Source organism: Rattus rattus, chromosome 6 (genome assembly GCF_011064425.1).
Source record: "Rattus rattus isolate New Zealand chromosome 6, Rrattus_CSIRO_v1, whole genome shotgun sequence".
In the NCBI taxonomy this organism is placed as follows: domain Eukaryota; kingdom Metazoa; phylum Chordata; class Mammalia; order Rodentia; family Muridae; genus Rattus; species Rattus rattus.
In genome coordinates this window covers 23,443,014-23,470,162 of record NC_046159.1, presented here as the reverse complement: position 1 = coordinate 23,470,162, position 27,149 = coordinate 23,443,014, and positions in this window count along the sequence as shown.

The following is a 27,149-nucleotide window of genomic DNA, read 5'->3' as shown; positions in this document are numbered from 1 at the left end:
AGAGCTCAACATACCTATGTGAATTTAAAACAAACCAAGAAGGAAACCAAGCGTCAGTAAATATATGTCACAGTCCAGCCTCCTGCTCTCCACAGTTACCCTGTGTATGTAGTCAAGTCAATGCAGCACCCTACCTCCATGCTTGCTACCAGGCTTTTGCTTTCATGTCTCAAACAGACCTGTCTGCAGTAATAAAGAGCTCATAATACATTGCCCTGTCTATCTGTGGACAATGCTCTTCTCTTTGGGAGTTTTGATTAGTATGCAAACCCAAGTACCTTTAACATTAGACCTTAAGACTTGGCTTAACCATTAATCTAAAAGTATTTATATACATCTCCAAAATCACTAATTTAAAGAAAAAAATAATAAAATAAAATAAAACTAAAGATAAAATATTGAAGAGTAGAAAAGAAAAGTCAACGTTTAAAGGCAAAATTGGTGCTTTGAGGTGTGTATAGCATACGATTTTGCTCCTTCAACAGCACAAGCTAGACATATTTGGGAAAGGACTCTCAAAGTAGAGGTGTCTCTGGGCTTTTAGGTAAGCAGCAATTTGTTTCAATTATTGATACGTAGAAGACCCAACCATGGTGTTGCTCTTGGGCTGATTTTCTTGGCTGAGCAATGCACGAGGGAAAAATCCAATAAGAAGCTATGGATATTGTAAAATGGCTCCAATATGAGGCTCGTCCATTGAATTCCTGCCTGAATTCCTCAGTGATATGAAACATAAACCAACTTCTCTAACTCTTATGTTCTTGGGTATTCATTACTGCAATAGTAACCCTAAGACAAGGAGATTCAAGTAATATTACATCCAATTGTTATATTACTACGCTTCTAAGAAAAAGTCAATAGTGAATCAAAAAATAAATCTGAAATTAATAATGGGGTTTTTAAAATGGTAAATTCAGAGACATCTTGCGGTAAATGGATGATTCTGATGAAAGAACCAAGGTAATGTTGAATGATATATATCAGGCAAATCATTGAATGAGGTTCCTTGAAACACTATTTGAGATGATAACTATACATCTTACCAGATTTAAAGTAGAAAGAAGGATACAAAGTCAATAAAATGAAATATAGCTCTTTTTAAAAAGAAAAATATCTAAAGAGATAGAAAAAAATCTAGAGACATTAAATTTAAAGTTTTAAAGCATATATTTTGTATTTCGTTGAAATATTTTTCCTTCCTTTGGCTTTTTTTACAGAAAGAACACTATATTTTGCTCTAGAGAAGAGGTATCAGGCTGTTGAAATATAGGTAACACTACAAAAGGAGTTGATTCTTTGACTTTATACTTCAAATACTCAAAGAACAAAAAAAATTAGAAGAACATGGGAATGGAGGATACTGGAACTCTCTGACAGCTCTCTGTGTAAGGCTATATAAAGACTTGGGAATGTGAATCATGCTCAAATCTTACTACTGCCTATGAACAAAAAATCCAAGCGTGTCTCATGCTTTGCTGTCCATGTAAGTGCAATGTGGGTGACTGTACCTACAATCTATTATGAGATGAAAATCTTGAGAGATGGAGAGTGAAATTAAGCATCACTCTTCCACTATGAGCACCAAACTATCATTGCCAGTTGTTTTGTGGCATGAGCAAAATCATGGCCGACATGAAGAAATGGTACAAAGAAAGGAAAAATTGACATAGCTTAAAGAGAAACTGGGAGGCACAGGCCAGCAGGCAATTCCCATGACAGGACACAGATCTCAGAGGTTTTGGGTAGATGTATAGAGGTTTCATGGTAGGTAACCTGACTTCCAGTATCTGGCGGGTCCCAAATAACTCTGAGATGCCACAAAGTTGTTCAAGTCAAGAAACACAACCTCTCTTTACTCGACATGCTTTTACCTTCCATCTTCAAAAGGTACAAACAGAACGTGAGGAGCATGCCACTCTCCCCACTGTCTCTGTCCTGAGACAGCAGGTCTTGGCAGAAACAGAGGTTTAACTCTACATCAAACACAGGCTGTATCCACATAAAACTAGACGCTCAGCTTCCAAAATTCTAATCCGAGGCTGCTCCTTGTACCTCAGATCTCAGACTTGCGGCTAATTAGTCTCTGAAATGAGAGATAAGTTTTTTCATCTAAAGAATATGAAATAACAGCTCCACTAATCTGCCTTCAAAAGTTCCTCAAATCCTTATAAACAGGGCTGTTCTGCTGGAAATGGGCTCTTGACTGTCATGCTTTTTCAAAATATTGGCATTGGTATATAGTAACACCATACAACATATGATTATTTTCACTGACAGGAATCACTCCAGGCAAAAAACTGGGAGCACCTAAAGAGAGCAGGCAGCCTTCCCTCAAGTTGCATGGAAGGAATTGATTTAAATTGATAAACTATTAACTGGAGGAATATTAATTTGAAGACAAATACAGAACTATTTCAGGTGTATAAATGTGAGAGATGATTTATCTCATAGAATCATTTAAGAAAATTACTCTGAGGAGGTACTTCGGAAAACAGACAGGCATTGAAATAGAACGTGGAAACTAAGAAGAGCAGCTAGTGTGAGCTGTTAAGCACTAAGGTAATAGCATTTAAAAATGTATTTCTGGAAGCCATTTACTACTGTAACTATTCAAAACAGCTGAATCTATAAGAAATCTATTATTTACATACAATAGATTTAAATTTATTATTTAATAAATTTACCTACTAATTTACAGAAAGGCTACGAATTATACAAACGACACATTTTCTCAATTGGGGATGTGCATGCTCGTAATAACCAAAGTTTCTTAAAATTTAAAACCTTAACCAAAATGTATCTTTCTTTCTATAACAGGTTGATAGTGCCATTTAAGTCAGATAGGTAAAGACACTTCGATGTTGTATAATAATAAATATATAATTTTAATATTATTTAGAAATGAGTGTTCTTAGAGGAAGAAAAGGCATTTCATGGTTATTCTTAGGACCTCTTTTTTTTATGTATGGTATATCCTTAACTGTTAAAAGTAATGCATCACTAAGAAAAATGGACTGTGCTGATATATAATTTTATATATTTTGTATTTTTCAAGTTTTTGTCAAGTAACATACCATGCTAGATTACCAAATGTAAGAAACTTAGAGGAAGTTAACAAATGGCTCACACCAATTTGTCATTAATATAGCATACACCTGAAAGAGAATATGTGTATACAGAGGGCCACTTGTCACTAAGCACAGCATACCACCTGAAAGAATTGCTATAACTGGGGGAAAATGTTTCCTACATGAGGACTACACGCGACACATTCCACTCCATTGCTTGTCCAACAGCACAAGTGCTTATTCTATCTCTTAACATGTTTTTCAATCTTTTCGTTTTCATTTACTGTTCCTTTGATTATGCATTTATATAAGTTTTAATTACCATTCCGGTTACCGGCAAGTAAGATTGAATATACATATATTTTTTTTAAATTAATTTGGCACAATTCTATTCTATGCATTTAAGGAAGTTATATTTACCTACAGGCAAAGTGCTTTCTTGAGACAGAGGTAACAACTTTATGAAGTACAAGTTGAGCAGGCTGCTGACTCCTGGGATTGTGCCCCAGGTGAATTACACTGAGACTCATGTCTTGACACACCTAGAAAGAATGTGAACTGAGTTATTGGGGATGCAAGTCTGACTTTTTCCCAAGATCTGCTTTTTCTATAAAAGAACTTGTATTAAATAAGCTCTAAGGTCCTCTTTATTAAATGAACTGATGCTGTATGAATCACTCTCCTGCCAAAGACTCAATATTTGCAGCTAATAGAAACATAAATAAACATCATACCTTTCTTTCCTCCTTATCTTTTTGTTTTATGGCCATTCTCCTCCTACAAGCTAGAATTTTTTGGAGTAGGAGCCCTCTGAACTTAGCTTTTAACTTTCTCACTTAGGTGCGTGGCGCTACAGAATTAAAGACAAAATATTTACCCTCTTGATAGATGAGATTATAACAAACATGTATATGCAAAGGATATTTAATGCGTGATAAAAGTCTTAAAATGTATCTGAATAAGATACAATTATAGGGATAAATGAGAATGGGTCGAGTGTGTGCTCACACTTGCTGCTAGAATCTGTTAACCTGGGTTAACATTGGGATCACATAGTAGAAAGGTGACTGGCTCCTCCATAAGTTTGTCACTCTTACCGTCCCATTTCTTGGTAGGATACAGTTACGTGGCACGCTACGTTATATACACTAGGTATTTGTTTGAGTACTTTCCTAATTTATTTATGTGTTTTTGCATGTATATAGATTATAGCACATGTCTGGGGCCACAGATACAAAGCAAACATCTGATTCCTGGACAAATTGGGGTTGTAACCAAGCCCGGGTCTGCTGCTGAGACCAACGGCACTCTTACAGGGTCATCACCAGCACCCTCTGTGTGTTGTGTGTGGAGTGTCCATATTTATATCTGTATCTGTGTCTGTGTATTTGAAGAGGACAAGGCAAAAGAGACAGCCAGTGGAGGGAAAGGAAGGAGGAAATGAGGAGAAATGGAGAAAGATCTAACTGTATGGACTTTGCTTTCAGGCTATTAAGTTCGTGTATGTAAAAGCAGGATGGTCTTGAATGAGTTCCATCTCATCTTGCCTACTGAGTAACTGGATTACAGGTGTGCCAACTTTTTGGCCGATGGTACAAAATATAGTTATAACAAAATCACTATGAATCCTATTATTGTCTGGAATTTTACCAAGTACTGGGTTAATACTATAATGCTCTAAAAGTGTTTCAGTTGGTTCCAAAATTCAGTTCCTCAAAATGAGATGGTATTATCTTCTTACAGAAGGCTAACAAGAAATTAGGTTATGTGAAGCCAGCAGTACAACCTTCCCTAATCAGAAACATTCATTAGCACATTAAAATTGTTGTATCATAAGACTGTGTGCTTATAAACCAAATTTGAATAGTGCAGAAGACTAGCCAATAATAAGCTGACATTTTAAAAAGAAATAATGCATTTTGAAAGGTTATATAACTATTGTATACCTCCGATATTTAAAACAGGCAGAAAGAATATAAGATTTGCATGTCTAACTTCATGCCTTTATCTCTGACTCTCTGATGATAGAAGCAGTCTCTCTGAGATCCACCAAAGTGAGAAGAAAAGAGACATTTTCTTTGTAAACACATATATAGTACATATGACTTGTGCTCTGTATCTAATTGGTTATACATATAGGTACATATGAAAAGCTTATCAAATTAACTATATCTAATTTGAGCTTCCTTCCTTCAAAGAACTGTATCCCTTTCTTATACAATAGACAGCACCAATGTGAGTTATAGCTACATTGTGAGAGAAAAAAATATAAGGGCAGTATCCCAGACGGTTTCAAATGCTCTCTATTCTCTTCACTCTACCAAAAAAAAAAAAAATCAGTTAAGGTGGATCTATTACCTTGAATGTGGGTGCTGGAAGAAAGAACTTTGATGACACAGAACCTGTTTGAATGAAAGCGGGAATTATAACATATACTGAGCGTGAACTAACATTATGAATAGTAAAGGATAGAAGTACTGGTCAACTATTATAGTGATTGATTCTATCTTCTGGAATCTACATTTTTAGAAGGAAAGAACTTCTCCTGATTATATTAAGATAAGAGAGTAATTAAATTTTTAGAAAGAATTGGCAAGCCAGAATTGCATAATGTAAATACTGTCTGTATCCAGTAACAATGTGTTAGTTTTGAAGCCACAGAGAACATGCACAGAAAGAGACATCAGACATGCTAACATCTAGATATAGAAAATTTCAAAATTAAATAACAAAGTACACAATAATTCAAGTAAATAAATGGATGAATTGAAGTAGATAATTCTCTCAAAGACTCTAGCATGAATGGGTAAGCAAATATAAAGGTAAAACATTCTTCAACAAAAACTGTGTTGAATTTTGAATCAGAGCATTTAAATTCTGTCTTCTCTGGCAAGAATGGTTTACATGGGAAAAACCAACAGACATGGAATGGGAAATATAGGGAAAAGGAAGTGCCATATCATTGAAGTAGGATAGTGGTATAGATTTTTTCAGACAGTAAACCTTCAATCTATGCAGGAAAGGTTCCTCAAGGATAAATATGGGACTTCTGAAATGATCCAATGCCTCTCTTAGGAATCTAAGAACAGACGGCTGCACCCATGTTGCCTGTGACTTTGAATTACAAAACAACCAGTGAGGTTCAACCCTGTTATCATGGCCGTAGGAATGAAAGTAATGCCTTGTTCCTTATTCATTGGATGGAACTGGGAATTACGTCATAGGCTACGTCTAAGATAAGACTAAAGAAGACAAATGTCCATGTCTTCCCTTAAGTTTTGTGTTGCTGAAAGGAAATGAGAAAGGCAGACGAAGGCAGAGAGAGAGAGAGATGGAAGAACACAGACTGAGTGACTTTGGTGCAGAGGGTAAGGTTAAGAAACAGAAAGAAACCGTGTAAAGCTCAAGCGGCGAAGAATCAGATACCTGTGGTATAGCCCAGATACTTAATATTTTACATAAATATCTTTACAAAGCCACTTCACACTACACACACACCTTGCTCGTTCGTTGGTAATTTTTGTTAGTTTTACTAAATTCGTGCATAGAACCACAGACCTTGCAATTCTCCACCAAGGAGAGGATGAATAATTTTTCACGTGCTTACGAAACCAAATGGCAAACGAAAGGCATGATGGCCGTATTGTTTCTTTCCTAAACTGCGTTTCTAACCTGTACAGTTCTTCCGAGAAAAGATAAGTATTTAAGAAATGATTCCATGACAGCACAGAAACATGTTGTCTGGCCACTAAGACTCAGTCACCTCCTCCAGTGATACCATAAACACTGAATTTGGGACCCTGGAAGCACACAAGTCCATAGGAACCTGTGAGAGAAACCTTGATTCGAACCCTTACAACATGGAAGGTTTCATCAACTTCTTCTTTTTTTTATGTCTGCCTCTCAAAAGTCTGTTCAAAATGACGTAATTTGAATAATGACAGATTTATCTTTTTACCGAATATTGCTGCTGTCACAGAAATTATTACACTCATTGCTGTTACAGCTTCAATGATGCTCTGATTAACAACTATACATGAGAAATTTTAATTGCAGTGATGTTTATACAGACGGAACTGCAGAGAAAGAAACAACCTGCTCTCAAGCAGACACTGATTGAAGGGAGATGAGCCTGATTCACACACAGCATTAAGACCATGAGCATCACTGTCTAAAGAAATGAAGAGCAAGAAACTATGACAAATGAGGACCGGAACAAAAGAAAAACAAATATATAGAAAATTTGCTATTCTGAATGTTTGACATTCAGTATGTGAAATAAATTACAAAATATGTACTCGATTACATTTAGAATAATCAGAAATATTTGATACCATAAACTTGGAATTGTATCTAGTAAAATAATAGTTTTCATTTCCTAACATAATAATATAAATAAGACATCCCCTCCCCATCACATAAACAGTTTCTTTTATAAGTATTTTGTATAATGAATAGAGGCTCAGACATTACTGTCTCCATGAGGGTTTCATGGATATGCATACTATGTTTATTAACATTCAAATATCCAACAAAATCCATGTACTGCCCATGGGCTGCATAAGGCTTCTCTTCTCATTTTTTTGTTGCTATCAGCCCTATTGGTCCTCTGTGACCCCAGTTCAAATTCTCTATATGGCTCGTGAACATTTTAAATAATCTGATTTCAGAATAAGGCCTTTAAAAGGCTGATGAACCAAGCTTTGATATTAATTTTATAGAATTTAAAGGTTGTTTTACCTTTCAAGCTAAAGTTTACCAACCATCTTTTATGTAGACACATTTTGCAAATTCTTCTAACTTTAAATAAACACCTAACATTGCCAATTTCAACTCACGTCAGAGCAAACACATGCATGAACAAATTGCTTAACTTCAAAACACTGCGAAATTCATTTCAGATGGATGATTAAAATTAACTGAGTATTATATTTACCTACAAGCAAGAATTTAAGAATGATCACACTTATAACTGGAAACTCAAAAATGGAAAAAGCCCAGTGTTAGGAAACCTGTTACCTTTCACAATTAGATTCACATACCATCTCCATTGCGATGTAAGAAATCACGCGTTTCAGCAGGTACAATTCAGGCACCAACAAAATAGCAGAGAGCATGCCTTAAGTAAGCCTGTATGATGTGGAAGGGTACACCTTGAGCTGCTGGGTGAGGGAATGTGATAAGAGATGCTGTGTTCTGGTCATTTGTGAAGTACTAAATGAGGCAGCATACACTTTACACCCAGGATCGCTTATTTCTCTATGGGGTTCTAATGTCATTTCCATAATTTTCTATGTGCAGAGCATGTCAGAATCTGTGAATTGGCTAGAATTTTAATTCCTTATAATAGATTATACTCTGTGGATGAAAGCCCTCGTAGTCAGTTTAGAAATGAGGAGTTCAGGCTTAGGTACAGGTACTAAGTGCTAGGTATTTAAATTTAGGTACTAGGTATGCCACCTTTAATCAAGCTCTGGATACAGAACAGATATTTGTGAGTCTTGAGGCCAGCTGATCTGCTGTGAGTTCCGGGACAGTGGTATACATGAGAAGCACTATCTCGAAAATACATGCCCCATACCTTACAACACATACATACATCCATACACACACACATACATGCATAGGCGTACATACACATACATATATGCATACCTTCCTTTATACATACCAAGTCATGCTCAAGTTGCCTGTCAAGTAGAATAATAGGTAATAACTAGTAAGCATGACTGATATAAATATAGAGAAAGGAACTACATATTCAAGGGAAAAGAAGAATTTATATGTAAAGAATGGTTCTTTAAATCTTTATTATTCAAACCTAATGATGACCTCTAAAATATTAGGGGCATTCATTTATCAGAAAATTCTAATTCTAATTTTTCTAAACTATTGACCTCGTCTTTTACACTTTTGAAACAGTGATTTCAACTTAGTGATAATTTTAAATGTGACTTTTCCATATTTAACAAATATACTTTTAAAGATGACTAAGTTAGATTGTTTTCAAGATGTTTTATATAGCATTTATTTATATTTTCCAGTGTGCAATTTCGTTTGTTGCATCTATACAGTGGTATGCTTGTGCCTGTATGTGTCTGTGAGTGGGTGTGTGTGTGTGGCAATATTATGTCTTATCATCTACAAAGATATTCCATTTCTGTGACAGTCTCTGTCTATTCACTTACTGGCCTGTTTGTCTTACATCCTTCAAAATATGAGTCTCTGATGTTCCTTCAACATTTTTTATATATTAAATTTAATACCTGTGAAAGGAATTTAGGGGTTGGCTTCCATTGAAAGGACTGAAAGAAAGGCTACAGGGGCTTGTGACCCCCACATAAATTTTCTAACAATTTCAACCCGACCAGAGCTTTGAGTTCAACCACTATCGAAGGACATACTGGACTTTGGCCTGAAGCCAATTTCATATAGCAGTGAATATGGTTTAGGAAGGCACCAGTGGGAAAGGTAAGTAATACTTGGTCCCTGCCAACATTGAACCTGGGTAGGGATTGTTGGGGGGGCCGGTAATGGGAAGGCACCCGCGCATACAGAAGGAGATGAAGGGGGATTGGGGGTTGATGGACAGGAAATGGGAAAGAATAATATCTGAAACATAAATAAAATACCCAATTTGGACTCTAGAGCTTTTGGCACTGTCTGGGCGCCTAGGAACAGGACCCAAGAGGGAGAGCCGTGAGCCATTCTGGTTGCTACTTTCATGGGCTGAAACCCAGCCCCAGGGAGTTACTTCTGGGCGAGACCAGATATGGTGGCTTCACACTCCGTGGCTACCTGGTGGACTCAGGACACACAAAGGTAAAGTTCTTCTGGGACTGGGCCTTTAGGTTCTAAGCTGGGCTTGAACCTTGTGATCCCAACCCACAGCCTGTTCCCAAACCTTCCCATGGAGGCTCACTGCTGAACGGGTGGGCACTCCTGGACTTGCAGAGGCAGGAGGGGCTATGATGCCTTGCCCCATACAGCCCAAGAGAGAACTGTATAGGGCCTCTGGGAACAGGAAGATAGGGGCAATCAAGCTGCAAGAGCCCCTGCGGTCAGATTACGGATCTGAAGGCCAGATCTAAGCTCCACCACTTTTTAATTCCATGGGAGGCTGGGCTTTCAGAAGGGGCAGACATACCTGGGGAGACAGAGACCCCTCACATTTCCAGGCATTTGTGCCGTCTGGGTCCCACACTGCAGGGGACCCAGGAGGCCAGGGTAGGCCATTCTGATTGCTGCCCTCACAGAGAGCTGAGCTGGAACCAAGGGAGTGACTTCAGAGACACCCTGTTCCCATAACTGGCATTGAAAGAAACAAGAAAACAGGTCTACAGCACTCCTGACACACAGACCTACAGGACGATCTAGCCACTGTCAGAAATAGCACAACAAGGTAACACCAGAGACAACCTGATGGCGAGAGGCAAGCACAGGAAACAAAGCAAGAGAAACCAAGACTACATAGCATCATCAGAAACTAATTCTCCCACCAAAGCAAACACTGAATATCCAAACACACCAGAAAAGCAAGATCTCCATTTAAAATCACATTTGATCATGATGAGGGAGGATTTCAAGAAAGATATAAAGAACTCCCTTAGAGAAATGGAGGAAAACATAAATAAACAAGTAGAAGCCTATAGAGAGGAATCACAAAAATCCCTGAAAGAATTCCAGGAAAACACAATCAAACAGGTGAAGGAATTAAAAACGGAAATAGAAGCAATAAAGAAAGCACAAAGGAAGACAACCCTGGATATAGAAAACCAAAAGAAGAGACAAGGAGCTGTAGATACGAGCTTCACCAACAGAATACATGAGATAGAAGAGAGAATCTCAAGAGCAGAAGATTCCATAGAAATCATTGACACATCTGTGAAAGATAATATAAAATGGAAAAAGCTACTGGTTCAAAACATACAGGAAATCCAGGACTCAATGAGAAGATCAAGCCTAAGGATAACAGGTATAGAAGAGAGTGAAGACTCCCAGCTCATAAAGGACCAGTAAATATCTTCAACAAAATCAGAGGAAAACTTCCCTAACCTAAAGAAAGAGATGCCCGTAAGCATAGAAGAAGCCTACAGAACTCCAAATAGATTAGACCAGAAAAGAAACTCCTCCCGTCACATAATAGTCAAAACACCAAATGCACAAAATAAAGAAAGAATATTAAAAGCAGTAAGGGAAAAAGGTCAAGTAACATATAAAGACAGACCTATCAGAATCACACCAGAATTTTCGCCAGAAACTATGAAAGCCAGAAGATCCTGGACAGATGTCACACAGACCCTAAGAGAACACAAATGCCAGCCCAGGTTACTGTATCCTGCAAAACTCTCAATTAACATAGATGGAGAAACCAAGATATTCCATGACAAAACCAAATTTACACAATATCTTTATACAAATCCAGCACTACGAAGGATAATAAATGGTAAAGCCCAACATAAGGAGGCAAGCTACACCCTAGAAAAAGCAAGAAACTAATCATCTTGGCAACAAAACAAAGAGAAGAAAAGCACACAAACATAACCTCACATCCAAATATAAATATAACAGGAAGCAATAATCACTATTCCTTAATATCTCTCAACATCAATGGTCTCAACTCCCCAATAAAAAGACATAGATTAACAAACTGGATCCGCAACTAGGACCCTGCATTCTGCTGCCTACAGGAAACACACCTCAGAGACAAAGACAGACACTACCTCAGAGTGAAAGGCTGGGAAACAACTTTCCAAGCAAATGGTCGGAAGAAGCAAGCTGAGTAGCCATTCTAATATCAAATAAAATCAATTTCAACTAAAAATCATCAAAAAAAGATATGGAAGGACACTTTATATTCATCAAAGGAAAAATCCACCAAGATGAACTCTCAATCCTAAATATCTATGCCCCAAATACAAGGGCACCTACATACGTAAAAGAAACCTTACTAAAGCTCAAAACACACATTGCACCTCACACAATAATAGTAGGAGATTTAACACCCCACTCTCATCAATGGACAGATCATGGAAACAGAAATTAAGCAGAGACGTAAACAGACTAAGAGAAGTCATGAGCCAAATGGACTTAACGGATATTTATAGAACGTTCTACCCTAAAGCAAAAGGATATACGTTCTTCTCAGCTCCTCATGGTACTTTTTCCAAAATTGACCATATAATTGGTCAAAAAACGGGCCTCAACAGGTACAGAAAGATAGAAATAATCCCATGCATCCTATCAGACCACCACGACCTAAAGCTGGTCTTCAATAACAATAAGGGAAGAATGCCCACATATACATGGAAATTGAACAATGCTCTACTCAATGATAACCTGGTCAAGGAAGAAATAAAGAAAGAAATTAAAAACTTTTTAGAATTTAATGAAAATGAAGGTACAACATACCCAAACTTATGGGACACAATGAAAGCTGTGCTAAGAGGAAAACTCATAGCGCTGAGTGCCTGCAGAAAGAAACAGGAAAGAGCACATGTCAGCAGTTTGACAGCACACCTAAAAGCTCTAGAACAAAAAGAAGCAAATACACCCAGGAGGAGTAGAAGGCAGGAAATAATCAAACTCAGAGCTGAAATCAAATCAAGTAGAAACAAAAGGACCATAAAAGAATCAACAGAACCAAAAGTTGGTTCTTTGAGAAAATCAACAAGATAGATAAACCCTTAGCCAGACTAACGAGAGGACACAGAGAGTATGTCCAAATTAACAAAATCAGAAATGAAAAGGGAGACATAACTACAGATTCAGAGGAAATTCAAAAAATCATCAGATCTTACTATAAAAGCCTATATTCAACAAAACTTGAAAATCTACAGGAAATGGACAATTTCCTAGACAGATACCAGGTACAGAAGTTAAATCAGGAACAGATAAATCAGTTAAACAACCCCATAACTCCTAAGGAAATAGAAGAAGTCATTAAAGGTCTCCCAACCAAAAAGAGCCCAGGTCCAGACGGGTTTAGTGCAGAATTCTATCAGACCTTCATAGAAGACCTCGTACCAATATTATCCAAACTATTCCACAAAATTGAAACAGATGGAGCACTACCGAATTCCTTCTATGAAGCCACAATTACTCTTATACCTAAACCACACAAAGACCCAACAAAGAAAGAGAACTTCAGACCAATTTCCCTTATGAATATCGATGCAAAAATACTCAATAAAATTCTGGCAAACCGAATCCAAGAGCACATCAAAACAATCATCCACCATGATCAAGTAGGTTTATCCAGGCATGCAGGGATGGTTTAATATACACGAAAACCATCAACATGATCCATTATATAAACAAACTGAAAGAACAAAACCACATGATCATTTCATTAGATGCTGAGAAAGCATTTGACAAATTCAACACCCCCTTCATGATAAAAAAAGTCCTGGAAAGAATAGGGAATTCAAGGCCCATACCTAAACATAGTAAAGCCATATACAGCAAACCAGTTGCTAACATTAAACTAAATGGAGAGAAACTTGAAGCAATCCCACTAAATCAGGGACTAGACAAGGCTGCCCACTCTCTCCCTACTTATTCAATATAGTTCTTGAAGTTCTAGCCAGAGCAATCAGACAACAAAAAGGAGATCAAGGGATACAGATCGGAAAAAGAAGAAGTCAAAATATCACTATTTGCAGATGATATGATAGTATATTTAAGTGATCCCAAAAGTTCCACCAGAGAACTACTAAAGCTGATAAACAACTTCAGCAAAGTGGCTGGGTATAAAATTAACTCAAATAAATCAGTAGCCTTCCTCTACACAAAAAAGAGAAACAAGCCGAGAAAGAAATTAGGGAAACGACACCCTTCATAATAGATCCAAATAATATAAAGTAAGTCGATTGTGACTTTAACCAAGCAAGTAAAAGATCTGTACAATAAGAACTTCTGAAGAAAGAAATTGAAGAAGATCTCAGAAGATGGAAAGATCTCCCATGCTCATGGATTGGCAGGATTAATATAGTAAAAAATGGCCATTCTACCAAAAGCGATCTACAGATTCAATGCAATCCCCATCAAAATACCAGTCCAATTCTTCAAAGAGTTAGACAGAACAATTTGCAAATTCATCTGGAATAACAAAAAACCCAGGATAGCTAAAACTATCCTCAACAATAAAAGGACTTCAGGGGGAATCACTATCCCTGAACTCAAGCAGTATTACAGAGCAATAGTGATAAAAACTGCATGGTATTGGTACAGAGACAGACAGATAGACCAATGGAACAGAATTGAAGACCCAGAAATGAACCCACAGACCTATGGGCACTTGATTTTTGACAAAGGAGCCAAAACCATCCAATGGAAAAAAGATAGCATTTTCAGCAAATGTGCTGGTTCAACTGGAGGTCAACATGTAGAAGAATGCAGATCGATCCATGCTTATCACCCTGTACAAAGCTTAAGTCCAAGTGGATCAAGGACCTCCACATCAAACCAGATACACTCAAACTAATAGAAGAAAAACTAGGGCAGCATCTCAAACACATGGGCACTGGAAAAAATTTCCTGAACAAAACACCAGTGGCTTATGCTCTAAGATCAAGAATCGACAAATGGGATCTCATAAAACTACAAAGCTTCTGTAAGGCAAAGGACACTGTGGTTAGCAAAAAAACAGCAACCAACAGATTGGGAAAAGATCTTTCCAATCCTACAACAGATAGAGGCCTTATATCCAAAATATACAAAGAACTCAAAAAGTTAGACCGCAGGGAGACAAATAACCCTATTAAAAAATGGGGTTCAGAGCTAAACAAAGAATTCACAGCTGAGGAATGCCAAATGGCTGAGAAACACCCAAAGAAATGTTCAACATCTTTTCATGCAAATAAAATCAAAACAACCCTTGAGATTTCACCTCACCAGTGAGAATGGCTAAGATCAAAAAACTCAGGTGACAGCAAATGCTGGCGAGGATGTGGAGAAAGAGGAACACCCTCCATTGTTGGTGGGATTGCAGACTGGTACAACCATTCTGGAAATCAGTCTGGAGGTTCCTCAGAAAATTGGACATTGAACTGCCTGAGGATCCAGCTATACCTCTCTTGGGCATATACCAAAAGATGCCCCAACATATAAAAAAAAGACACGTGCTCCACTATGTTCATCGCAGCCTTATTTATAATAGCCAGAAGCTGGAAAGAACCCAGATGCCCTTCAACAGAGGAATGGATACAGAAAATGTGGTACATCTACACAATGGAATATTACTCAGCTATCAAAAACAATGACTTTTATGAAATTCATAGGCAAATGGAATGAACTAGAAAATATAATCCTTAGTGAGGTAACCCAATCACAGAAAAACACACATGGTATGCACTCATTGATAAGTGGATATTAGCCAAAAAGCTTGAATTACCCAAGATGCAATCCACAGACCACAGGAAGCTCAAGAAGAAGGATGACCAAAATTCGGATGCTCCCACTCCTTCTTAAAAATGGGGAAAAAAACATCCATAGGAGGGGATATGGAAGCAAAGTTTAGAGCAGCGACTCAAGGAATGGCCATTCAGAGACTGACCCACATGTGGCCCATATATATATATACAGCCACCAAAACTAGATAAGATTGATGAAGCTAGATGATGCGTGCTGAAAGGGACCGGATGTAGATCTCTCCTGAGAGACACATCCAGAGCATGCCCAATACAGAGGTCAATGCTAGAAGCAAACCACCAAACTGAGAACAGGACCCCCTTGGGGGGAATTAGAGGAAGGATTGAAAGAGCTGAAGGAGCTTGCAACCCCATAAAAACAACAATGCCAACAAACCAGAGCTTCCAGGGACTAAACCACTACCAAAAGACTATACATGGACTGACCCAGGGCTCCACCTGTATATGTAGTGAGGAATAGCCTTGTTGTGGCACCAGTGGAAGGGGAAGCCCTCGGTCCTGCCAAGTTTGGAACCCCAGTGCAGGGGAATATGGGATGGGGCAGTAAGGGGGATGCATGGGGGGAATACATGTGTGGGGGAGATGGAGGGGTTGGGATGGGGGCTTATGGACAGGAAACCAGGAAAGGGAATAACATTTGAAATGTAAGTAAAGAAATATATCTGATAAAAATTTTTTTAAAAAAAGGCAATTTACTGCAAACCAACAGTCAATATCAAATTAAATTGAGAGATACTTGAAGCAATCCCATTAAAATCATGGACAAGACAAGGATGCCCACTCTTCCCATATCTATTCAATATAGGTTTTCTCTGCTTTTACATGGGCTCCATGATGCCAGGCTGTGGTTCTAGATGCTTTGGGTGCTTTGACCTGCTGAGCCATCTCACCACCCCAATTGGCCTTGTTTCTGAAAACAAAACACCCAAATGCATAAAAAATAAATGTTTTAAAAGGAAAATTTGGAACAATTTTCACCCATCTAACCCAAGAAACAACATAAGAAAAATCAGTATTATGAAAGACACATTATATCATAGGATAATATCACCAAAATGTCCACATTTGAGCAACTTCTGGGATCCTCTATACTTTGGTTTATATGTAATCTTAACACAGAGCATAGCAGACCATCCAAAGAACCAACTTTCAAATATAAGAAATGGGCTCATAATAGGTTAGCCTGTGCATATCAGTACTGGAAATAAAGAAAAAGCTGGCATAGTCCACTGCACCAAGGCTTACCCAGCCTCTGAGGGTATCAAGAATTCTCAGAAATGTTTTGAAAGTTGGAGATCAGGAGAGGTAAGTTCACTCAGTCTCTGAGCTCTTGGAAAGAATAGCTGAGCTTGCTCCACCACCCTTTGCTCACTTACAGAAGGACCTAGATGATAAATTGGTTTCTTTGCCTGCCATGAGGAGAAAATATCCCTTTACATTAGTAGAGGGGGCATGGGGAATGAGCTGAGGTAACAGAGGCCTGTGTACAGGTGGCTGGGAGTTAGTGGCTTTATGCAAGCTGAGACAATTCATTTAACGAAGACAAGTACATTGCATATATTCATTATAATTTTATGCTCTCATTAATTTAATGGCACCTTGGGGCTAGATGTTCTAGCTGTGTATACCTAACACATTTTGCATATGTTGGAGAATGTGAAAAATCCAAATAAATGGTAAGATTCTTAAGTTTCAAAAAAATCCAATTATTTGCTCACATGGAAACATGATTTTCAACCTGTCCTGCCCATCTCCAAGTGAAATGATATGTTTTACAGAGATCTCAATTGTGAGAGAAACCTGGGCAGAGTATCAACTGACATATATACAAGAACCACCGACACGGGGGTCATAGAGAAATTTAGAATCTAATATATCCCTGTGATGTCATGAGAGTCATGAAGTTGGCAGGAGGGCAAAGCAGACCTTCATCAAAGAAACGAATCCCATAATACACACAATCTGCAGGATCTGTGGTGATTGGCTGCAGTTATAGCTCAGTAGGGAGATGTACGTTTAGCCTGGGTGAAGCTCTGGGTTGAATTCGAGATACAACAGGATGGGTCACTTATCAGTGCATGAGTTTGATCAGCAGGTCACCAAGACATCACCCAGGAAAAGACGGACCTTCCATTCCACAGGCTTTCTATCTGATAGTGTATCTTTGTGAAGTCCTTTCTTCATCCCTGTCAGAGATTGCTTTCTGTAGAAAAGCCACCTCTTTTTTTTCCTTGCAAGGATACCATGGGAAGAGAAACACTGAAAGCATAAATGACAAAGCAAACTTTTTGTTCAACATAAGAGTTAATGAAAGTTTATAACCAAGACTCTGTTTTAAAAAGAAATAGAATATTATCTAGAGAAAAGCCTCAGAACCCTTAGACCAAACTTGGTAGAAGGTATGGGCAGAAAAACACAGAAGCTATTCCACCAGGGCAAGATTTAGCATAAAATTCCCTTAGTCAGCACATAAACTGTGACTGATGAGTTCCCAGAGGTGACGGTCAGGGAGTACTTACTTGCCCCTCCCAGATGGTTCATCTTCACCTTAATACTGTCTTTATCCTTACGGGAAGCATTGCGCAGAGAACATCGGCATCTGAGAAAGACTAAAACAGTGCGCCTCCTGTCAGAGCCCACGGGAGAGATTCCCTTACAGTTTAGAGTCCCCGGAGCTCCCCATGTATTTGTACTGGGATATCCAAGTTAGGTAAGTTGGGGCTTACAAATACTTCCTCCTCCTCTGCAAGTATAAAAGTCATAGATCCCTTAGCCTGGCTCAGATGTGAGCCCTCTGAGCTTTTCTATCAAGATTACAGCTCCTAAGACCTGTGAGCCATGGGTCACAGCCTTGGGCTGTGGGACCTTGGAGCACAGAAGAAGAACATTGTTGTTTCCCCACAGTATAATAGGTACTCCCTCTATGTCCATACACTAATCTCTCACTAACGTTCGTCTGCTCTCCTAAATCCCCCCATTGTACTTACATTTCTTGATGTGTTGGTCTATCTCAAGCAAAAAAGGTGAGAACATGACAAAAAGGAAGAATACAAAGAGTATAGCAAACACTGCATAGAGCCAAGGGACACCATTGGGGAACAGATTGATCCCTGGTTCAATCTCTGCCATTTGGACAGGAGGGAAGACATAGAATTCTCTGCCTTTGCTTCTTTGCCTCCTAGGTGACCACAGCTATGACATCACAGCTTCCGAGACAGTGGGCGTGATGAGGATCTGATTGGGGATTGGCCAAGCTTCATCCTATCTATGACAAGAGCAAGGATAGTTTCCTCCTACCACAGACTCTTTTCCTAATACTTTTGTGGGTGCATATGGTGTGTGTATGCATGTGTGTAGGCATGATCACACTGTATGAGGTCAGGGTTGACATCGGATGTCTTCCTCTATTATTCTACACCTTTTTTTTAAGACAGAATCAATGAAAGTTGCCATATCAGCTAGACTGATGCCCAAGTGCATGCATGCACACACACACACACACACACACACACACATATACACACACACTGAGATTACAGACCTCTACCTCTCACACAGCTTTTACATGGATGTGGAGATCCTAACTCAGGTCCTTATGTTTTCACAGGAAGCACTTTTCCCACTTGAGCTACCTCCTCAATCCCTACCATGGATTTCTTTAGTTGTCCTAAAATAAGTTGGCTGGCCAGACCAATCAAGCACATAGCTCATATTCAGAAACTACATTTTATTACATTGGAACACCTATTTATAAGGGAGAGGTTTGCCTTGTTATGTACCAGAAATGGGTGTCCTATCTGAGCATAGAAATATCTCCCCTATCATGTGGGGTCAATAGGGACAAAACATTTCATTTTCCAAGATGAGGGTGGTGTCTCCCTTCTGAACTCAACAGAATTGTCATGCCATAAGTGCTTTGAACATCCCCACCACATGCTTTCTGGTCCATGACAGCATTCCCAAAAGAGAGTAGGTAGAAAGTAAAAGGGACAGGGCTGTGAGCCCACCTCTGGGGTAATTGATGAAGAATTCTCCAGCTCCTCATCCTAGAGGCTGGGAAGTCCAGGATTGGGGACCATCTCTGCTGAGGGCATTTTAGATATGGCATTCTATTACAGAAGAGATGAAGTGGGTGTATGCAAAAGATGAGAGTTGGTTGACTGTACCACAACCTACTCTCAGAATGCCTAACACACTCTTACCTCAGTGGTATTAGCCTGTCTCTTTATAAGGCCCACTTCTTGGGTTGTAAAGGAAACAGGCTTCCAAACCTTTGGATTGGCGCATTGAAACCATGACACTCAATGTGGAAAGAATTCTGGAATTTTGGTTTCTTTTTCAAAAAAAAAATATTTTAAGAGTGTGTTTTCATTGTAATACCAGGTGTAAGATATAGGGCTACTTCAGATTGTCCATAGCAGCTGACTATGATTTGCCTCATGCTCTATCTGGGGCATGCTTTTGCCAGCCGCAGACAGTTTCTGTGATTGTGTGACATTTGGAAATCTGGGGAGTGTTTAGAGGATATATAAGTGCTAGGGCATGAAGAGGCTTTGTTGGTGGATGCTGGTTGGTGCGTTGGCCAGGCTTTGGTTGGTTGGTTGGTTGGTTGGTTGGTTGCTGTTGGTCACAGTTTGTTAAGTAGTCATGTGCAAAGAAGACACAAGAAGAAATTAGAGTACCTGACAATGAGGATCAAATTTGCCCCCGAGTAACTTGAAGCCCCTAATCTAGACTCCCTTGTTAGTTTGGAAGCACTGAGTTCCACAAACACAGGAGCCCACTCACAGTCCCATGGGCCTAGACTGGGAGCTAAGCAGAAAGCCCGGGACCAGCACAGAAGACTATACTAAGATCCTTATGTCAATAGGAGTCAAGAGGTGTCAAACAGCTGGTGGGAGAGAAACACACTGCCTTGTTTTCTTCTAAACCTCCTAATATAAAAAGCCAGAAGTTTCAGTGGCCTGATAAGCAAACTACTTTCCCCTTTAGGGAAGCTTAGCTCCCAGCCTAGGCCCATGTGGTTTCCAGAAAGACAACTTGCCTTTCCTAGAAATCTTCCTCTGGTGCATTTCCACTTTCCCTCTGGTATGTGTAGAATGGATTCTTTGGATTTTTCTTAGTTGACTAGCAACCTGCAGTTCTTTTCAAATTAAGTCCTCAGGATAGTTTATACTTCTGCTAGCCTACTTTCTATTTTATTAACATAAATATACTATTGTTTGCTTACTTGTTCCTATGAGCTCTCCTGTTACTTTTACTCCATGTCCGTTTCTCTCTTCCTGGGATCCTGACAGGTAGACCCCGTCCCCATATCCTTTAAAACATCAGTGATATTTCTACCACTATCATTTCTTCTTGTCTTCCTGGTAAACCTATATTCCAGCTCAATAATTTGTTTTTAATTATGTCTATGCCACTTTCAAATTTTTTACTAACTTCTCAGTCGAGTAATGGTTTTACTTCCGTGAAGAGCTATGGACATGGCTGGTAGCTGGGGTGGTGGCCTCAGCCTTCTGTGGCTGTGGAACAAGCTGCAGAAGGAACTGGAAAATAATTGCCTCAAATGCGGTTTGGGTTTCTCCAGTGTAACGTCTTCCCAACCCCTGGTCCCTGTCACTCACTGCCATCCAGTCTCCAACTCAACATATATGTCAGGCCACTCAAAAAAAAAAAGAAGAAGAAAAGAAAAGAGAAAAGAGAAGAAAAGTGTTCACACATTGACGGGCTCATTTGTTACTTATTTATTTCCGTTGTCATGACTACTCTTCCAAGGTTCACTTTGAGACTAAGCGTTCTCTGCTACTTCCATGTTCTTGCAGGAAGAGGGAGATGTGGTATAGAAAACGAAGTTCCTACTTTATGTAGATGTAGTTTGAAAACAGTAAAAAAAAAATTGTCATTTTGGACACAAACTTCCTTAGTTTCAAATACGTTGATTTCAAATTCTAAAATTAAGTGCTCCTTTATTTCTATGAGGGATCAACGGTGTTCATTCTAGCTAGAGAAATTCTGCATACACTGTAAATCTTCCAAAGCAATCTAAGATACGCATCGCACACCACAACCTCATACCATGTGGAGATCAGCAAGGGCCTTTTTGTTACTGTTTACCAAATATCACTGAAAGTTCGAGGGATTTTTTTTATTCATCAATAAACTCAATTATTTTTGTATTTGTTTATATATATATATGTATATATATATGATATTAAATTTGTATCCACAGTGGCTTGCAGCAGGAAGAAAAACTTATATGGAAATTTAAAACACAGCACTTGCTTTGCATCCAAGGGCTTTCTGTAACAGAAGCAAGGATTAATGTTCTCTGTGTGCTGTGCCTCAGTGGTTTGGCACATGCCCACTTGAGTATAATTAGGTTTATACTCCTAGAAGTAAGGCTGCTCAGTGACAAGGTTCCTCTTTTGCAACTACAATCCAGTGTGAACTGTTTCTGTAGCAAATCTCTCTGGGAGTCCTGTGCTGAAATTTGGGCCTCGCTCTTTGAACCAAAACACAAGGTTGGTCAAGACTCCTAACAGGCAGAACACACAGATCCTGTTTGGTGGGCTTAGCTAATGTCCAAGCTGAGCCAAGCCAGCAACAATGAGAATTGGGGAAGCTGGAGTGGCCAAACAGACTGTAGGAAAGCATAAAACTTCTCTGGTTCCCTAACTATGAAGAAAACATACAATCTCAAGAGGACAAAGTTCTACTTTGTCCCTATGGGAGGGAGTACTTCTCTGCCTCTGTAGGAGGGAGCACTTTTTACTGCCTCCGTGGAGGAGCACTTTACTGCCTCTGTGGGAGGGAGCACTTTACTGACTCTGTTGGGGGGTAGCACATCACCGCCTCTATATGAGGGAGCACTTCACTGCCTTTGTGGGAGGGAGCACTTCACTGCCTCTGTGGGAGGGAGCACTTTACTGACTCTGTTGGGGGGAAGCACTTTACTGCCTCTGTGGGAAGAGCACTTCACTGCCTCTGTGGGAGGGAGCACTTTACTGCCTCCATGGGAGGGAGCACTTCACTGGTTTCCTTTCCTATCATCACTCTATTCCTATGACAGTGTAGAAGAATTGATTGTAGAAGACAGAAATGAAAACCTTTCAACAGATAACAAAAGAAAAAAGTTAAGATGGACAGGTAGAAAGCCACAGGACAAGACGGAAGGGGCACAAAGAGAAATTCCTCCTGTGGAAGGACTGGGAGAGAATAGCTGTGGTATACAGTGGACTTTGGTAAATGTTCTGCTATGTGCACCTTGCCCCAGACTCTAACCCTTTATGCCTTCCCTTTACCACCAGATAGGAATAAACTGTTGAGTAGATGGCTCACGCTCTTAGGGATGATTCTGAAGAAGGAAATGGTAAAATGTGCATGTGCTAGATGAAATGGAATAGAGAGAGGGTAGAAAGCATTGGCGGGGTAGACAAAAAAAGACTGAGAGTTCAACAAAAACACATAGAAGTATCGCTTCTATAGAGATACTCCAGACATACCCAAGAGCCATGAGGAATTATACAGAAAGAATATGCAGACACAGATTCAACCATTCTTCTTGTTATTGGAAGGGCAGGAGAATTTGCTCATGCTGTCTAGAGAAGCTACATCTATGCCTACACGACAGGCAACTCTAATAACTCCTCCCAGGGAGTTCAGAGCGTCAGCAAGACTGCTGCACACTGTATGATCCCACTGACAACACTGCACACAGAAAAATAGCCCCCTCATTTCCTTCCTCTCTCACGGATGGACATGTTAGGTAGAATATATGTGGAGCTACAAATAGACTTTTGTGTTTACCCACTGCCAATTGTCTCTCCTTTATTTTACACATAGGAAAGTGCTGGGTCCTGATCTGGCAATCAGGTTCTGAGGTGCAACACAGACTCAAAGGACAAAGGCTGGTGGCCTCTGGCCTTTAACTAACCCTCCCTCTCCCTCTCTCCCTCCCTCTCCTTCCCTCCCTCTCCCTCCCCCTCCCTCCCTCTCCTCCCCCTCCCTCTCTCTCCTCTCCCTCTCCCTCTCCCTCCCTCCCCTCTCCTTCTCTTTACTGTTCTGGGGCCAAACTGATACCTTCTGTAATTGATTCCTGCTTCAGCAGAGGAGTTACTTGGGCTCTTTACACTTGGACTCAGGGGCCTCTTGCTAGCCAGGTAACTCTTCCTGAGCCAAAAAAGAAGGAAGAGAGAGGGAGAGTGGGGGAGAGAGGGGAGGGGGGCGCACACACACACAGAGACTGGATGAAACAGAAAAGGGCTAAACAGACCTTTATTTTTGCTTTCAGATTTTTATAGCTTTTTAGACAAAAGTCTTCTAGGTTAGAAAAAAATTACCTCATAGATAAAACGTTACACAGAAGGGGAGTCACAAGAGGATGCCAATAGCAAACTCAAAGCACTGTTTCATTTCATAAGCTCATAATAAGTTCCGGGCAACAGTTTCACACTGCCTTGCTTTATCATAGTGTACACCTGTGGCCTCATCCTTGGACCTGACCTAGAATGAATGTTTTTCCTTGATCACCAATCTGTCCCAAGCCTATTTCTACTCTTAGTGTAATTTATGAAAGCTCATCATATTCCTTACTTTACAGCTTTTACTATTCTACGAGGAGGGGGGCATTCTGTTCTTGATTCTAGTTTTATTACGTCTTTCTGGCAAAACAACTAAAACCATCTCCTTAAACTTTCTTCCTAAAATTATTTGAAAAAATCAGGAATTCCATAGTCACTGATTTATAAAAGCTCATCTCTGCATTGATCTTCAGGAAATCTGCCCAATAGGGTGAGCTGATGCCCAGGAATCATTAGGCTGTAATGGTGGCAGGAAAGGCACACCAACAGCAAGAAGCAATCCTGGGATAAAGCCTCTGAGGACCTTAACATCTCAGAGGGCACCCATTGCAGCCATACAAAATGGTGGGTCATCTTCAGAGAGCTCACTCGATTGCCATGGACTTTCCTAGATGGTGCCTGTCAGAAAAAGCACTTCATGTCTGCAGATAAGTAATTCCAAGATGGTAGAGAACAGCAGTAGTGTAGATGGAGAGCGGTTCATAGATAATCATTTGTGGCTATTTTCCAAGATGTTGCCATGAGCATCTCTAACGCAGTACGCCAAGAAGGCTACCCCACCCTCATCACATTTTGAACAGAACTATTCGACACCTCTGTAGACTAGCCTAGCAGTAGACTGTGACCCATTTCAAACACTGCTCTTGCCCACCAAAAGAGAAGATCCAATCTTCTCCTATAGCCAGAGGAAGTAAGAACAAATTGTTTTTCCAACAAAAGCCCACATACTTTCATTGTATTTTTTAAACATCATGATAAGGCTGGAAGAACGTCATCCAGTAGTAGAGCGGTTGCAGGGTATACATGAGACCTTGAGTTTCGCCATCAGGACAGCCAAAGTACATTTACTGATCAACAAAATGAAATAAAATGCACTGCGCTTGAGGAGTGTGAGATGGGCTTCACTGAGAGCTAGAGGTTCACGTTTATTATCCAGATGAAAACATCTGACATGCTGGGCCCCAGTCACTCAACCATTAAAAGGCTTAATTATGCTTAAAAGTAAACTGAAATGCAATAATACCATCACCAAAATTTGAAAATTAGGAGCTTGAAAACAGTCTGCTTCCAAACAGCCTCTGTATCTCCCTATTCCAAGAATGTGACTGAGTTTTTATATTTTGGGTATTTTTTTTTTTACTTTACTTAGTACTGTCCCCAGAAAGTTGTCATACCTAACTGTGCCTCCTCTCACCATTTTCCTGAGTCACTGAGAGAAAGGCCAACATTATGAGAGAAACAATGTTGTAGTGATGGCAGAACATGTCTAGGCTGTCTGACCCTCTTCACTGTGAGGTTGGAAGAAGATGAGCTCTGACGCTGGACCTGGTGCTGCTCCCACTCAAGAGGCGGAAGCACACACACGCCAAGGAGCTATTTGCCCATTCTATATAATCAACCTATACTGAAGTCATTAGATGGTCACAAAGATTTCTCAATTACAGGCACTAGTGAGAAGGACACAAGTGGTTATTATGGGATAGTTTATGAAAAACGAGGGCACAATGCAACATCAACACAGGTGGTCACCATTGTGGTGTCCTCTGAAGCCCTAGCCTGGACTATAGTGCAGATGGTTTCAATACAGTCACACTGGTCCCTTCAGTGATACCCTAGGGTCTCTGAGCTCACAAACCATACTTCCAGACTCCTCTTCCTCATTCAGGAGTATCTTCTTCATCGATTCTTCCTCTGGGCAATATGAAAAACAAACAAAAAGAAAATTTAGGGTCTCATTATAATTATGATCCAAAGATAATAGGAGCCTTCTAGGCATGTCAGAACCACAGGCAAGCTTCAAAGAAGAGAGTCATGGGAAGAGGACTCAGGTCGGTTTCTCCAGAGTGTCTGTCCTAGAGATCAATGGTAACTAAGAAATGCTAAAGAGCTGTCTCTCAGTCTGCCCACACAAACAAGGACATTAAATCAGAGGACAAAAATCTCAGGAAACTGCTGACAAAGAAGTATGCTTCTGTTGCCATCTAGCTTATGAGGACACCTAACAAATCCTGACCTCCCATTAACCCACAGCGAGAACTTTAGTTTTCCCTAGGAAATCCTTGAATGGATGCATGTTAAGATATGGGCTCTACACCAGTGGAAGGGGAAGTCCTTGGTCCTGCCAAGACTGAACCCCCAGTGAACGTGATTGTTGGGGGGGAGGGCGGTAATGGGGGGGGGATGGGGAGGGGAAGCCCATATAGAAGGGGAGAGGACTGTTGGTCTGGAAACCTGGAAGGGGAATAACAATCAAAATGTAAATAAGAAATACTTAAGTTAATAAAGGTTAAAATAAAAAATATGGGCTCTAACTATGCTCACAAAGTCCATCTTCTGAAGGCTTATTTCTCTGATGCAGCAGCGTGTAGAGGGGAAGCAAATGAGTTATGACTGCTCCGATTCTACCAGTGAATTAATAAATACATTTACAGATTCTTAGCGATTTTGAAAGAAGGAACGGATTATAAACGTAACCTAAATATGCCTAGAAAGAGGGCTAAGTGCCCTATGCTCACACTTGGGTTCCACTGTCATGATAATAGCCCTTGGAATGTCCACCTTATCTAATTCACAGACATGGCATACAGGAAGAATTGCAAGCCCTGGAGACCCTTCACTTCTGTAGTCTCATCTCTAAGAAGACGACTGGGGTGAGAAATGCAGAAACTATATGGGCTTTTCCACCAGAATCAAAATAGGGCCATCTTGCATCTATACCTTGAGAAACTTGTATCACCGGTTTTCAGTGACTTTATGAGTGAACAAGTATTTGGCTATGTAAACCCTGTGATGTCTTCAAGTACTGACAATCCCAGATTTTGTAACTGAAGGCATTCTTGGTCATTGTTAGAAGTATCAGCTTCAGCATTTGAGGTATTATCTCCTTCAAATAAAGTGTTTGACAGATCCTATCTTTCAAAAAAAGATTTCATTGTCTCCTGCCCTTTAGTATTACTTTTTCCCCTCCAACCTGATACATTTGTTTGAGAAATACTGTCACATTATCTAGATACAAATACTTATCAGCTATGGATTTGGACCACAAGGCTGGCACAGAGGTGTAAGGACAA